This window comes from Anas platyrhynchos, chromosome Z, assembly GCF_047663525.1.
Source record: "Anas platyrhynchos isolate ZD024472 breed Pekin duck chromosome Z, IASCAAS_PekinDuck_T2T, whole genome shotgun sequence".
Taxonomy (NCBI): domain Eukaryota; kingdom Metazoa; phylum Chordata; class Aves; order Anseriformes; family Anatidae; genus Anas; species Anas platyrhynchos.
The window spans coordinates 65,270,303-65,285,707 of record NC_092621.1 but is presented as its reverse complement, the minus strand read 5'-3'; the positions used below and the strand labels follow the sequence as shown (position 1 = coordinate 65,285,707).

Genomic DNA, 15,405 nt, shown 5'->3' with positions numbered 1-15,405 from the left:
GAGGTGAACCTAGATCAAGGTTGTCATGCTTGCAGCTAAGTGCATGGAGAACTAAAATGAGTGTGCACAACTGCAGTCATGCACCAAGGGAAACTAATAGAAAAATACTCATAGTTCAAAGCAAACATTACTAACACCTAAGAACAACTTCCCCTGAGCTTGTGTTTGGGGAAAAAAAGTGCTACAAAAAATGCATTTCCTGGGACCTTCACACAGCATATTAGGATTTCCTATACCACATAAGGATCTGTTTTGTTGTTGTTGTGTTCCTTTTTTTTTTGTGTGTGTGTGTTTTTCTTTCTTTCTTTCTTTCTTTTTCTTTCTTTCTTTCTTTCTTTTTCTTTCTTTCTTTCTTTCTTTCTTTCTTTCTTTCTTTCTTTCTTTCTTTCTTTCTTTCTTTCTTTCTTTCTTTCTTTCTTTCTTTCTTTCTTTCTTTCTTTGTCTGTATGTTTTGTGCGTGAGTTTTGTGTATGCATTTTATGAAAGAAATAGATATGTTGCTGAATTCTTACCAGACAATGTTAAATGCAAAATGTTTACTATCTGGTTCAAAATGAACTAGACACTTTCATGACATTGTAGCCTTATGATATGCTTCAGAGCACTGATGGTAGAAGAAAAATAGTATTTATCCTTCAAATACAAAACAGTGCTCTAATTGACATGGAAAATGCTGATTTCACACCTGCCTGCAGACTCCTTCTCAAATAGTGTCATAACCATCATGTTCCCCAGAAATTCCCAATGCAACTTTTGCTGAACACAGCAAATATAAAATGTAAGCATTTCTAGAATACAGAAATGTGCTTGAAGGGAATCTGAAAAATAACGTACATTATTGTTGATAGTTTATGAACACTGAGGCTGTCTCTTGAACCAGCTAAGTAAGATCTGGACAGATTTATTTCTAGCTGAGGGTTTCACATCATATTAACTATAAAAATCTCATTAAATTTACCATACTTGTGTTCAAATGAACTGTGCAGCTTTAATACTCTAAATTACTTTTATCTGCGCACCAATCTTCTTCTGCTCTCTGGCCAGTAGCAAACCAAAAAAACCTACTGAAACAAAACCTTACAGAAGAACTTCATCTTTAAACATCTGTCTACCCACCCACATATCTATTTTTGGTATTACAGTAACTGTCTACTTATGTCTTAAGTTCTAAAGACTGGAGACAGACATGACTTGAGACAGTTGAGACAATGTCATGAGGAGTGAATTTCAGAGATTCCTGCCTTCTGAAGCGCTACAAAAGCCATTTGGGAGTTTGCTACCAACCACACCCAGTTGCTACAGGTGCAGAGGATAGTGCAATTGAGAGATTGTGATGAGAGCCTTGATTTCACGGTGCCAATTCCTGATTATGACTGCACATCCTGGATTTATTACGATTTCATAAACATAGAATCATAGAATCATTTAATGCGGAAAAGACCTCTTAGATCAACAATTCCAACCTTTACCTATCACTACAAAGTCTACCACTAAACCATGTCCCTAAGCATCACACCTACAAGTCTATTAAATACCTCCAGGGTTGCTGATTCAGTTATACAATGCAGTAAATCACAGGATGACCCCTCCAAGTATTCTGTCCAGGAGGTTTTGTTTTGCTTTGCTCTTGTTTTGTGGACAAAGAAGTTCTTAGATCAGATTGAAGCATGAGGGGTAAAGAGATATTCTCTGTTTTTATTTGTGCAGAGTTGTCAAGTTTGATGACAGAGTTCAAGTCTGAATAGGATAAAAACACAGAAAAAAAAATGTTTTACATTTTTGTAGCTGTTTCTGACTTTCTTCTCCAAATATATTCTTTTCTGCGTTGTTCTGGTATTCTCTGTCTGAAAGATGATGGTGGAACAAAATGTTTTACTTCATTGATGTTTCTCACAAATTTTAAATTAGAAGGGCTAGTGCATGCAGAGGCTGACTGATGTCTTCAGGATTAATACAGATCCAGTCAGAATCTTCTCCACTTTGTAATTCTGAGGGATGAGCTTGTCTATTGCTACAAGCCTGCTGCATTGGTGTTGCTGTTACTTCACAGACATGAGTACTTTTGTCTATTGTCCTCTGAAGACAGGTGAGACAGGTGCAATTCTCCACTGAAAAGATGGAAACAGATGGGAAATGTATTCTGTTTACCAGGGAAAAAGGTTGGTATCTGTCCTTCTCATTCAAATATCAAGCTCACCAAAAAAATTAATTTAAAAAAGGTGTTTTCAGTGATGACATTCAAACTGTAATAACAAGGAAAATCCTGTCCTTGAATCTGAATTTTGTTTACTAATTAGGCACAACATTTATTGATATACAGTATTAGAAATATTCTGTAAAAGTTATTATCTACCTTCTGTTCCTAGGTCATGGATTCCCTATTTCAACAGTTCAATTTTTATTTTTTTTTCAGCATATGAAGAGATCGTTGATGTTTTCTTCAGTATTGTATCTCCAAAATCAAGACTAAGAATGCAGCTCCTCCACACATCCCTGCCCCACAGACTTTTCTGTGTCTGAAAAGCCTTTTTTACATCTCTCTACAAATTTCCCTTTTCAGCCGCCCTCTCGCTGAGCCACAAATTCTTACAGTATTCTTAGCTACTTATTAAGCTCTGAGGATGTGTTCAGTAACATAAAATATATCAACTTAAAGGACTTCCTGCTCCGAAGAACTTTACTGAAAATGTAGAAGAGAAGAACGTAGCTCTGTGAAATGAATGAAAAAGGTTAGCTTTGACTTAGTAGAGTATGTATGTGTGTACATGTACAGTGATTTTAGTTGCTGCCTCCAGGCTTTCCTCTCTATTTTCATACTGTCTTCAGTAGCAGCCATAGGTATAAGTTGTCTATAGGTATAAGATGTCTATATTAATGCATGTAGAACACAAGTTCTTATTTAGGAAAAAAAAATAAAAATCTATATTTTGCTGTTACTGGGCTTGACAGAAAGGACATTTGTGCTTATAAGGACACAAATAAAATGTTTATGGAGAGCAGAGACAAGTTTTTTCAAAAAATCTTTTAAAAACAAACCAACCCTCCAAATGTGTTTGTTTTCAGAAGATATCTACATTTACAAGTGTTTTCCAGTAGCGTGACAACTTGCTTTTAAAAACAAATTATTCATCAGGTTTAAATTAAAAATAAATAAATAAATAAATAAATAAATAAATAAATAAATAAATAAAAAGACTTGTTCAGTTCCAGGTAGTGTGGTTTCAGCCGTAGTAACTAATTGAGTGTATTAACAGTGTTAGTACTATTACCCAGCCTTCCATTTCCAAGTTCTCTGTTCACTGTACAACCCTCATTTGAGTCCTCAGGCATTCATTTCTCCAAGATCTTTCTTTCTGCATTTATGCAAGTAAAATGTAAAATGGATAATAAAAGAAATTGGAAGCTGTTTGTGGAATCTGTAAGCCTCTGGTAATACAGTAAGGAACATGTCTGCATAGCATACATTTATACTAGAACAGCCAGAGAGAAAAATAAAATAAGAAAATATATTTTGTGGATATGCATTCTCAAAGCACATGGGTACAATAGAAATATAAGGGCATTTCTCTATATTGAGCTTCAGGGATTGCTCAATGGGGTAGAATCAGACTCCTCATGCAGTAACAATTGATAAGGAGCCAGATGAGCCAGCATAAAGAAATGTTTTATTTGAGGTCAACAGTGGACCCTCCCAAGCCTTTTTTTTTTTTTCCCTTTCTGAGTCAAGTTTTCAATACAGTGCTTGCCAAATATCATCGCACCTGATCACTGTCTGACACTAAGTAGAGCAAGGGAGAGCTCAAGGACTTCTAGTTCCCATGCTTATGAAGCCACACATGAAAAACTATTCTGTACCATAGTACCATCCCTGTGATAAAGCAATGCCATTCTCACCTTCTTAATGACCTAACAGTGATTGTGACAGCTGAATGATGTAGCTTAGATGCAGAGGAAGGGAAGTCTGGTAGGACAGATTTTTCCAGAACGTTAGCTTCTCTTCTTCTGGTATAGGTGGGTTTGGATAGATACAACGTCTTACAGGCACTAATGACCGTTAATAACTCCATGGTAGGTTTATTTATTTGTTGGATTTTAGTTTAGATTAGTTTTGTTTGATATTTCAACTTGGAAACTGGCAGTTTCAGAAATCTGATCCTAGGTCATGTTATTTAAGCAAACAAATGTCAAATAAAAGTTTTATGATAATCATCGTGAACTTGGAGGACTTTCCTGGATGAGATAAATGCCTTTTGTTAGGACAGAGAGAGAACTGGAATGGTGGCATATCACTGCTCTTTGCTTCCCACCTCATGCCCCGAAGCAACTCGGACCCCAAACCAATTTTTTTTTTTTTTTTTTTCTTTTTTTCGTGCATTCCCCTGTGCTCATCTGGAGTGTGAGCTGGTGACAAAGTTGTAACGGGATCAGACAACCATCAGCACTCATGCATTTCTGATTCTTCATGAGATGAATGTAGATTTATTTGTTGTAGCAAATGGTATTAACTGGGTGTACTTTCCTGTGTAAATTTGGTATTAGTGGACACTAATTCTTAAGGCCTGACTTGTGACTTGATGGCCACCACAACCCTGTAATTTCTGACAGTGTACTGGAGCTGAACAAGCATTCATTACAAATGATGTATTCAGTGATTGTAGTTCATATTTCTGTTTGCATGCTGTTAACAGCATGCAGATGGATTAAAATGCACTTTGTTTGCTATTTAAAATTGTTCAAGCACTTTATTCATTTAAGGGGAAAATGCAACTGAAAAATGAAAAAGATTCTCAGAAACCACAAGCATTTTAAAAGTATGAAGTTTACCTGTGTCACATGATGCTGTTTCTGTTTCATGATTTTGTGACAGCAACTTCTCTAAGAGAGAGAATGGAAAATTTCAGTATGGCCATGGGAATATTTTTAATAAAATGTCCTCACGCTAGAACATGAACTGTGACAGAGCAGTAGAAGAAATGGTCTGCAGATTTTACAAAAGAATGATTAAGACTTACACGCTGTAACAAATGATCTCTTCATCTAGAATTATATTCTTCTACAGTTTTCATTCTTTAAAGCTTGAAATAAAGACCTTTCATGTGCACTGTGAAACACTGTTCTGCAAAGGAGCTTCTTTGTATATTTGTGTATTCCTTTACATAAAGAAGATGACTTTTTTTTTTTTTTCTGTCTTTCTGTCAAAAATAAACTGTTTGGTAAAATAGCTTACCTGTACCTTGAGGGTATCTCAGTTATACATCTTTTCATCCAGGCAAAAAAATAAGAATACCCATTAGGACGGGTATAGATGTAATTGTCCACTAAGAAATTCCACAACATCTTATCATCTTTGAAACAGACATTACAACCTATAAGCACTCTCGTGTTCTTAGCATTTGCTGTAATCAGTTTTGGTAGTGACTAAGAAACATCATAAATATCTATCTGTGTGTACTTTGTATGCACCTGTTAACATTCACAAAAATAACTGTATGCCTCACAAAATGCATATATTGATCTCTGCTGGTATATGCAAATAGATCGATACAAAGAACCCCTTATACAGAAGTGAATATCAAGTACAAATACAGAAGCACAGCATTTATGGTACACTGTAGAAATTGTGAATTGAATATGTTCAGAAGCAGGATTATAATCCTTATTCTAGTTTCTTCAGGTTCTCCTTATTTCGTGGAGGAAAAGAAACAGTACTTTTAATATCTCCTGTTTGTCATGCTTAAGTCTGAGGTTCATTGCAAAAACACACAACGTCCTAATTACACCATAAAAAGGAAATTATTTATAAAAGGGAAAGCCAGGCCCTATGGTCTGTGAACCATACACATACTAACTATAAAACAAATCAAATTAATCTAACAATTCCAAAGGGAGCTATATAGCTTAACCAAAGTAGGAGAAAAAAAGAAGCCCTCAACAGTTTGATAGAAAATATGCAGCACCAGGTTAAGCAAATGGTTTGCTGTTGAATAATAGCTTCCAATTTATGTGGCAATGAACGAGTGTAGTAATTAGACAAAAAATCCATTATTTATGTTTTTCTGGAGTCTGAGTACAATTTGAAATCTTGGTATATTTCACTCACTCAGAAACAATCGAAATGATTTGTTTTATTAAAAAATACTATAGGATCTGGTCCCAAAATTTTGCTTAAATCAAAATAACCGAAAAAACCTATACCTGAATAGGTAAAAGCCCCTTGTTGCTATTGCTTTGATTAAAAAAATAAAATAAAATACTACTACTACTACTAATAAAGCCTCTAAATTCTTACTACTATGAGAGGTTTCTTAACTTGACTACCCCTGGTTTATACCCTTTACACTTTGTTGACCTCTAAGGAGATGTGCCCAATTCACACCAGTGGGAGAGGAGAATTAATCACCCAGTTTTCATTTTGCTGTTTTGTTGCTTCCAGGAGTAAGTGTGCAGGAAGCCAGGGTTATTTAACCCAGCCCAAATTTCCTGCTCTCTCCGTAAGTGCACAGATCTCATTTACTGTCTGTAACTCAGTGACTCTCACACATCCCCCAGCCAGTTTGGCTAGAGGCAAGGTGTGAATCCATAAATAATCTGTAGAGGGGCAGTGCCTGAAGAAAGCAGAATTTTGCTAGAATCTGCTCAGCCTTTCTCCCTTGAATGGCAGAAAACTCCTCCAGCAAAAGAGAGAGGATCTAGGGCTGAATGGTTTGGGGTGGAACACTCTACGGTAATGTGAAGGGGCATTTGTTCTGTCATCTCTTGTAGAGCAAGCCATGCCTACCTCTTGGGGGGATCTCCAGTAACTGAAATCTAACCATTATGTTTAGCCCTCACCATAATCACTGGCTGCAGAGCCTGAGGATTTTTTACTGTTTGTTTTTCTGTTTCTGATGCAATTTAAATACAATGTTGCAATTTAAATACTCCTTTGACAATATATTATACAAGTACTGTATTCTATTTCTCGTATTTTTTCAGTTATAACTTTAGATAAAAATTGCAGAAAATGGGCATCCTTAAACTGGTATCAGGTTAATATACATTGCAGTTGCTGTTGTGTGTTCACAGAATCATAAAGTGGCTAAGATCAGAAGGGACCTCTGGTCTGAAGCAGACCTCACACCAGCTCTGCAACCAATTGTTGGCATGCATGATCCGTGCCCTCCTACTCTCCCCTTGCCAGCAGTACTGAGGAGAACAGCACCTGGGCCCCCACATCCCGGATCATGACCCCAAGAGTTCTGTAGTCTCTTTGATACGCACCAGGTTGCCCCTGGCAGTGTCATTGGTGGCCGCATGGAGGAAAATCAATGGTAATATTTAGAGGGTCAAAGAAGTCTTGGCAGTCTCTCTACGGCATCCCATATCTGGACGCCTAACAAGCAATGAACTTCTATATGTGACAGGTCAGGTTGTCAGCTAGCTTTCTGCACCCCCAGATGAAGGGAGCTGCCCACTATTGCCATTTGCATCTTCCTCGTGGTCATCTTGCATGCCTCAGGGGCAATAGGTCAAACACCTCCCTTGAAAGCACACAGGGCACATCCTCAGCCTTGAGAGCAGTGAACCACTTCTGTAGTTGAAGGCCTTCAGGTGGAGCAGGAGACAGGAGACACCAGGCTCTGTATGCCAGAAGTCATCAGCTTCCATCTCTCACCTTCACATCCAACACCCCCAGTGTTGCACTTCCCATTCTGCTGGGGGCATACTTTGTCTGCATCTCCACTGCAAGGAGAGTCTAGGGATTTTGAAGTTTTTGCATGCCTGAGAAGATCCTGTCTCTGTCTCTCTCTCAGCCCCCTGATAGGAAGGGTACAGCTGCAGCAAAGGTGCCTAGCACTCTGACTCAAGGCCAGCTCACCAAGTTTTGAGGCTCCACTCCCTGTAGCACAATGGGGTGTTCAGGTCCTGACCATCTTTTTCTACATGCAGCAACATAGGGGCAGCTCTCCTTTTCTCTGGGAAGCGAGACATAAACAGGCAGCTGTCTTATTAGGTGGGTATTCTCTGTTTGGGGATTGCAAATCTCATTAAGGGCAAAAGTTCTTCTCCAAATTGCACTACCGTTAGAGATGAGATCTTGGAGTTACTGATTAATCTCCTTCCTGAAACCCTTAGGAGACTAATTGTTGCACACTGCTCTCTGTATGTTCTTCCATGTGTTCACCCCAGATGGCCAATTGATCTAATTTGGTGTCCAAGGCAGCAGAAGCTTCTTGTGGCCTGGCAGATATTGATGTTTTGCAGCAGTGTGATTACAGATCCTTCCTTTCTGGACTGCATTTCAGTCCTAGGATAAGACAGACAGGTCTCTCTGTCCCAGCCCCTGGTGAAGAATTAGCTTTGCAACCACTAGCAGCAAGTGTTTTGTCTGCAGGGAAAGAAAAACCAGGCTGTTTTCCAATGCTGTTACTTTTCCTCATTTTGAGAGTAAAATGTTTGTATTTTTTTATAAATATTTGAATTTTAAAAACCCACTACTTGTAATCAAAGTCCTGGTTTTGATTATATAAGTTTTATAGCAGCTTTTAAGTTTTCAAAGGATATTGATGACCAATCTCAATTCAATGAACATGAAGCTGTTATTCTGATGCTTGATTCTAAAGGCTACTTATATTAGATACAATATTTAAATAAAACTTCCCAATTTTTCTTTCCAAAATAAAAGTCAGACCTTTGTTTGCTGAAACATGAATTGTAACTATTATACATTTCTACTGTATAAAAGCCTGTGCTTCTTTTGCTGCAAAGTATTTCTCTTGCAGAGAGCAAATCCCCTCACATCCTACCACAGGTAATATATGTATCTTTTTTTTTTTTTTTTTTTTTCCCTCTTTAATCTCTGTTTTAAGCATGTCAACTTATTGGACAGAACCCAAATATTCTTTGAAACTGATTAAAGTTTAATTGCAGGGGAAAGAATTGAATTAATAAATGCCCAGCTGTGTTTCTTGATCTTTTTTCTTGTTTGTAGTTAGTAGAAGATAAAAAGAGGCAATCACTCTTTAACCATGTAATTAATTTAAATATTGGAATAACTTAGCATTCATAAGTATATTTTTTTATCTCCTCATTTTATATCTTTGTTTATCTTATCATAAAATGTGCAAAGTCTGTTGATGTTTTCTATGTCCAGGCCTGCGGCTATGAAGGATGGGAAATCATTTTAATTTTGTCATTAGCAAAACAAATATACTGAAATTTGTATGCTGGCCTTTGCTTTTGTGGATGAAGGCATTTTGGTTTCTAAGGGAAATATCAGTGGTTAATGATATCGGACCAGTTTGATTTACAGTAGTGGTGATGTCTTCATTAGTCAGAACAAATGATTAATCTTTCTCTGCTGCAGCGGTTGTTGTGCTTTCTCAACCAGCCTTTTTAATTTTCAGGTTGACAACCAGTCAGAAAGAACCTATTACAGATGATCAAAGCTTGTGCAAGATGGGTTTTGCCTCTAAAATGACAAGTGGAGCCCTTCTGAAGCCTGGGGAAAGTTATATGTGCATTAGTCTGTGGGTGCTGGTGCTGCACATCAGCTGAGGTTCTGACACCCCCTTTTCTCCCCACTGTGCTGGCACACTTACCCTCACCAAACACTTTGCAAGGGCAAGTGGTAGTGCAGGGAGAAGCCCATCTTGCAGATGCAAGCTGAACAGAAGAAAGGGGGTTTGGTCCAACACCAGTCATCTCCCATTTCCATCTCCAGTGTTGTGGGATTTGTGTCAAGCAGCAACTCTGGTTGTGGGCACAGTGCACCAGTCTGCCCCTGACCTGCAGCAAGTAGACGTTAATCAGTACTGATAACTACCAAAATCTTCTTCTGTAACATAAGGTTCACTAGCTTTTTACTGAGGCTTTTCAGATGCAGGCTGGAACCTCAGCAATATTACAAGTTCATAGCATTTCTATGTGGTGTAATCGGGGTCCACAGCTGCTTGACTGAGCCAGCAGTTAGAGCAGATGCTGAGCTGGGGGGCAGAGGCTTTAACAGCCACTCTGGGGTCTGGGCTGGGGATCTCACACAGGTGGGTCAATTTGTCTTGAAGGAAGTTGTCTTGAAGGAAAATAAGAAGTTCTGCTATACTCAGTCACAGATTTTAAAGATGCAAAATCTTAAAACTCCTGTTCTTACTTATGTGTTTATGTGCATATGTATCTATATATTTCCCTTAAGAAAAAATAAGTAAATAAATAAACAGAAAAAAAAAATCATCTCGGTGATCTGTTGGGTAGGACATGCAATTCAAACAGAAAGACAAGTTTAAGCCTCTGTTCTCAATCAGACAGAGTGTCCTTTGGGTAATGGTTTTGCATTCCCACAAATTCACAGTTTTCCTTCTAGTGTAAGAACTAGGCTAGGTCATCCAGAAAGCTGTGGAGAATTCTTGTGTGCACAGCACACATACAGAGAAAACAATGCTCTTATTTCATTGTTTCAATATCACACTTGCTTGTTCTCCCTTCCTACCTGTTTTTCTTTCTTTTTTTTTTTTTTTTCAGTATTATTTTTAACTACACAGTTACAGCCATATTTTAAGACTTTAAAGTATACCATAACATCCTATTAAAGGATAGAAAAATGTTTTATCATAAAACAAATTTAATTGTAAAGTCATATATGGCATATTTTTTAAAACAAAGTCAGTTTAATTCTTAAACAAAAAAAGAGAATTTGAAATTTTTTGTTAACAGGCTGGATGCTGTAAATATTTTCTTTATTGTGAGAGATTTTTATTTTTTTTCTGTTATGTCTTTTTAATGTAACTTTCACTATGGAAAATTACTTGTAAAATGATTTGTAGTTTTTAGATGTTGATTAGTTCTGGTAAGAAAAAACAAGAAAATGTATTTATTTGCTTATGATAATTCTCCCAATCACAAAAACATGTTTTTCTCTCCCCAATAAAACAAAACAAACAAACAAACAAACAAACAAACAAAAAAGAAATGATCAAAGAAAAAAACAACACCAAAAACAAAACAAATCAAAGAAAAAAAAAAAGCTAGTATTCTCTCTCTGACCAGTTTTATGTTTTCATTGCTTTCTGATGTCAATGAAAAAAATAATAAATTTAATAAATTTGCAGTTTTAGGATTTCTTTCTTAACAAGAAAAAAACATTAGGTGTTTAAGTCTGAGAACTTACCTTTGTTTATGGTGTGCTGCTCTTTCCTTGTTTCTCAGCCTCTGAATGGACTGTTAGCATGAGTTCCTTAAGCACAGCCAGAAATAAATTCAACAGTTGATTTGAAAGGAAACTGCATCCTGCAATTTAGATCCCAACAAAAATCATTCCTCTCTAACGTAGTCAAATCTGTCAAGGCTCATCACAGAAAACACATTACCTTGCAGAAAGGTTTGTAAATGGAACAGGATGGCAAGACATTTATCTTCTAAATATTTAATGGACTCCTTAGCAAATTTTTGTTTACATGATCATAATGGCTTAATGCAGCAATTCCACTTAGCTGCTCTGGTGGTTTCAGCAAGCCCTGGAGTTAGCAATCTGCTAAGAAATGTCACTGAGTATTAAACACTTCCTCAAGAAAGATCCTCGGAAACATCCATGCACCAACACTACACACCCTGCCTCATTATCAGAAACATACAAGAGAAGGTGGCATGGCTGATGAAGGTTTGTCAAAATGTCCGTTTTTAACTCTAGCAAAGATGAAGCAGAAAAGGGTAATTGGCTTTTACCTCAGAAATTGATTCTCGCTTTCCTAGTATATTCAACCTCCCATCAACTGACTGTGCTTTTCTGTACCACTGATTGCTCTTTGTGGAAGGGAGCTGGATGAACACATGTACCTAGCTGGACAGTACCATAAGAGCTGTGTACTGGTTGTCAGCCTACTCTCCTAAAAGGCAGTGGGGACATAAACTACATGAGCAACAATTCCACATGTGTCAAAAATCATGAACAGAAATGTTTTGGGATTTTCATTTGATGTACTGAAGAAATCCATCATCAATAAACTACAAAGGAAAACGCTTGTTTTCAATATTACAAAACTCTGTAATTTTAAGCTATTGGCATCTGAAAATCAAAACATTCATACTTTTAAAATCCATCAGCATAAAGAATTTTACTGTTTTTCAACTATAAGTAGTAAGGGAAACTTTATTACACTTGTTTGTGGTCAAAATGGCTTGGTAGAATGCATGAAATTGAGTTAACATACTTGTTTTAAGGGAAAGAGAACTTTGTCATATCACCATAACACAAGAAATAGAGCCAGTGAGCATACACAATTTGTAAGTGGGTTGATCTCAAAGAAAGAAAATTGCAGAGAATGTTTGTTGCAAGTACATTGCCATCTCTGTAAAAATAAATAAATAAATAAATAAACATAAACTAATAAAGTATACCTGAGCTACACTTAAATCTGTTAACTTGAGCACACATAGGGGACAAGTTTTTTAAGGAGAGCTGTTAGGTGTCTCAGGTCAGGGACTTAAACTGGTCTGTATAATGAGTTAGCACAACACTGTGATTAAAGGAATATATTTCCAGCAAAGCTGATTAGTTTAGGCATGCAGCACAGAGTATTAACCTGGCCAGAGATGGTCGTTGGCCAGACACCAGCTTCTGGACTGGTTTATGCCAGCTAATTATGTCAAGGTGCATAGGACACAAATATTTTAGTTGTCTACACCTACTTTTGCTTTAGGTGAGTAATTGTGCCTAGTATGTGGATTAAACAGGTAAATACTTTAAACAGGTGAGCTATTTCATGTCTGTCACACAAAATTAAGTGAAATTCAAAACCTGTGACTTCTGGAAGTTCTGCATAAATCATCTCTTTATATTTTTAAACACCAAATAGTAAAATATAAAATTCATTCTAGTCTCAGGCATGACTTTAAATCCTCAGAGTTCTGTTTCCTTTTGCTAGCCATAGCAATGATTTCTCAAATCAAAGATATTATTTATGCAAAATTTTCTATGCAAATATACTTACAGAAAGTTTTTCTGTATCCAACAAAAGGTTTTCTATTTTCAGAGAAAAATGTTCCTAAACTATTTTCCTCAAAGGTGGACCTTTCAGTATTCCTATAAAAGTTAGCATTTCTTATGGAAAATTAAATGGACATTTTCCAGTTTTATTTTCTTTGAGTTTTTAAAACGCTGCTCTAGAAAACATGGCATGGAATTATACACTTGCTGAAATTTGTCAGTCAGGTAGTCAGGATGCTGTAGTTTGGCTCGTGCAGATGAGATAGTGCTACCAATAATGTTTTTACAAGAAAATATCTCCCATGTATACTTGTGGTTAGCTCTGTTTTGGTATTTTCTTGTCTTCAGTTCTTTTTATTCCTTCCTCTCTTAATTCCTGTCTGTATAAACCAGAAACTTTGGGACAAATAAACTTGTATTTGGATTATATCTGTTCTTCCAAAAACCAGCAACATAATCTCAAGCCAAATTCTACTGTGTAGAATAGAGATTTATTACTTTCTTATCTCTAGGGGCATAATGAGTGTATATCTTCACAAACTCTCTGACTACCATAGTAGGAAATATGCATATATCGAAAACGACAGAGGGAAAAAGAGAGTCAGGATTTTACACCGTATGTATGGGGTTACTTGTAGAGAAAATGAGGTCCATTGATTCCTGATGATATACCTCCAGGTAGAAAAGGTACCTCCCTGGGTTCTACAAACGTTATTAAAGTTACCTGACTAAAAGTCATTGCCAGTTCAGCTCAAAGTTAGAACACACTAGATCATAAGAGATTTTGTTTACCACTAGCAAACTCATGGTGTAGTACCAAATTACTCACTTTCTTCTGTTCTACAAAGACTGTGTAAACTTACCATATTTAAAACAAAACAAAACAAAACAAAGAAACAAAAACAGCAACCAACTTTTAAACACATATAGATATTATGCAATAATTGTTAACATAATACCTTGTCAAAAATGTTGGTTTTGCTTGCCTTTCAAAGTTTTGATTTTTGCCTTGTGATAATATCTACAATCAGTCACCCATCCTGAAGATGTATTTGTGTTCTACAGGAGCAAAACTTTAAGCTGGTTATTGCTTTAAAGTTGCTAAAGTGGCTATCAATGACAGCTGACAGGTTTTATGTTAGGTAACCATAGTTTAATATACCATTGTATAGAGGTAAAGGAGAATAAACAAACATATCAAAGTTATTCAGCATCCTGCTAATCACATTGCTGGAAGCTGTCTGCCAATTTTTCTTAGAATCACAGAATCATTTAGGCTGGAAAAGACCCTTAGGATCATCAAGTCTAACCATCAGCCTAATGCTACCATGTCCACCATTAAACCACATCCCTTAGTGCCACATACACATCTCCTAAATACCTCCAGAGACCACTCCACCACTTCCCTAGCCAACCCCTTCCAATGACTAACCACCCTTTCCATGAAGAAATTCTTCCTGATATCCAACCTAAGCCTCCCCTGGCACAACTTGAAGCCATTTCATCAAATCCTATCTCTTGTCACCTGGGAAAGGAGACACACTCCACACTACAACTTCCTTTCAGGTAGCTGTAGAGAGTGATGAAATCTCCCCTCATTCTCCTGTTCCTTACTAAACAACCCCAGCTCCCTGAGTAACTCCTCCTAAGTCCTGTTTTCTAGTCCCTTCAGAAGCTTTGTTGCTCTTCTCTGCACATACTGTAGCAACTCCATATCCTTCTTGTAAGGAGGGGCCCAAAACTGAATACAGTATTTGAGGTGTGGTCTTTTATCGTGTACAAAGTGAGATCACTTCCCTATTTATGCTGGCCACGTAATTTCTGATACACACTAAGATGCCCTTGGCCTTCTTGGCCACCTGGGCATACTGGGCTCATGTTCAGTAGGTTTTTGACCAGAACACCCAGGTCCTTTTTTGTTGGGCAACATTCCAGCCACTCTTTCCAAAGACTACTGCTTCATGGGGTTGTTATGACCCAGGTGCAGAACCCAGTACTTTGCCTTGTTGAATGCCATATGACTGGATTTGGCTCTTTGATCTTGCCTATTCAGATCCCTCTGCAGGGCTTTCCTACTTCCAAGCATATCAACACTCCTGCCCAACTCAGCGTTGCCTGCAAACTTACTGGGGGTGCATTTGATCCCCTCATTGAAAACTGATAGAAGTATTAAACAAACTGGCCTCAGTACAGAGCTCTGGGGAACACACTTGTGGCACCTTTCATGTGAGGTTCAGCAGTAAATCTTTATGCCTTGGTGACCTTTGTTTGTATTGATCAGGTAAAGACTTATGTGGCTTTCATCTGTAAGAAGAAGTTAGAGTAAAATGATACCATACAGATATGCATATAAATGTTACGTGCACAAGATACACTGTATCATTTGTATGTTGAAAAGGTATGATCATGCACTGTTTTTCTTTGCCAACTCTTCAGCAAAATCAATG

The 15,405-nt window shown here is 37.2% G+C and overlaps 1 long non-coding RNA gene across 3 annotated transcripts; it reads right to left on the bottom strand.

Moving 5' to 3' along the window:
* Positions 1 to 923: 923 nt before the first annotated feature.
* On the bottom strand, positions 924 to 11,755 carry LOC140000783 (uncharacterized). Of its 3 annotated transcripts, none has more exons than XR_011805983.1 (4): positions 11,144 to 11,755; positions 9,582 to 9,768; positions 4,825 to 8,368; positions 924 to 2,108 (listed from the first exon to the last, which is right to left on the bottom strand). It is a non-coding gene; the product is annotated as an uncharacterized lncRNA (long non-coding RNA). The 3 variants fall into 3 exon arrangements; XR_011805984.1 differs by having other exon boundaries at positions 4,825 to 4,875; XR_011805982.1 differs by having other exon boundaries at positions 924 to 8,368.
* Positions 11,756 to 15,405: the final 3,650 nt, after the last annotated feature.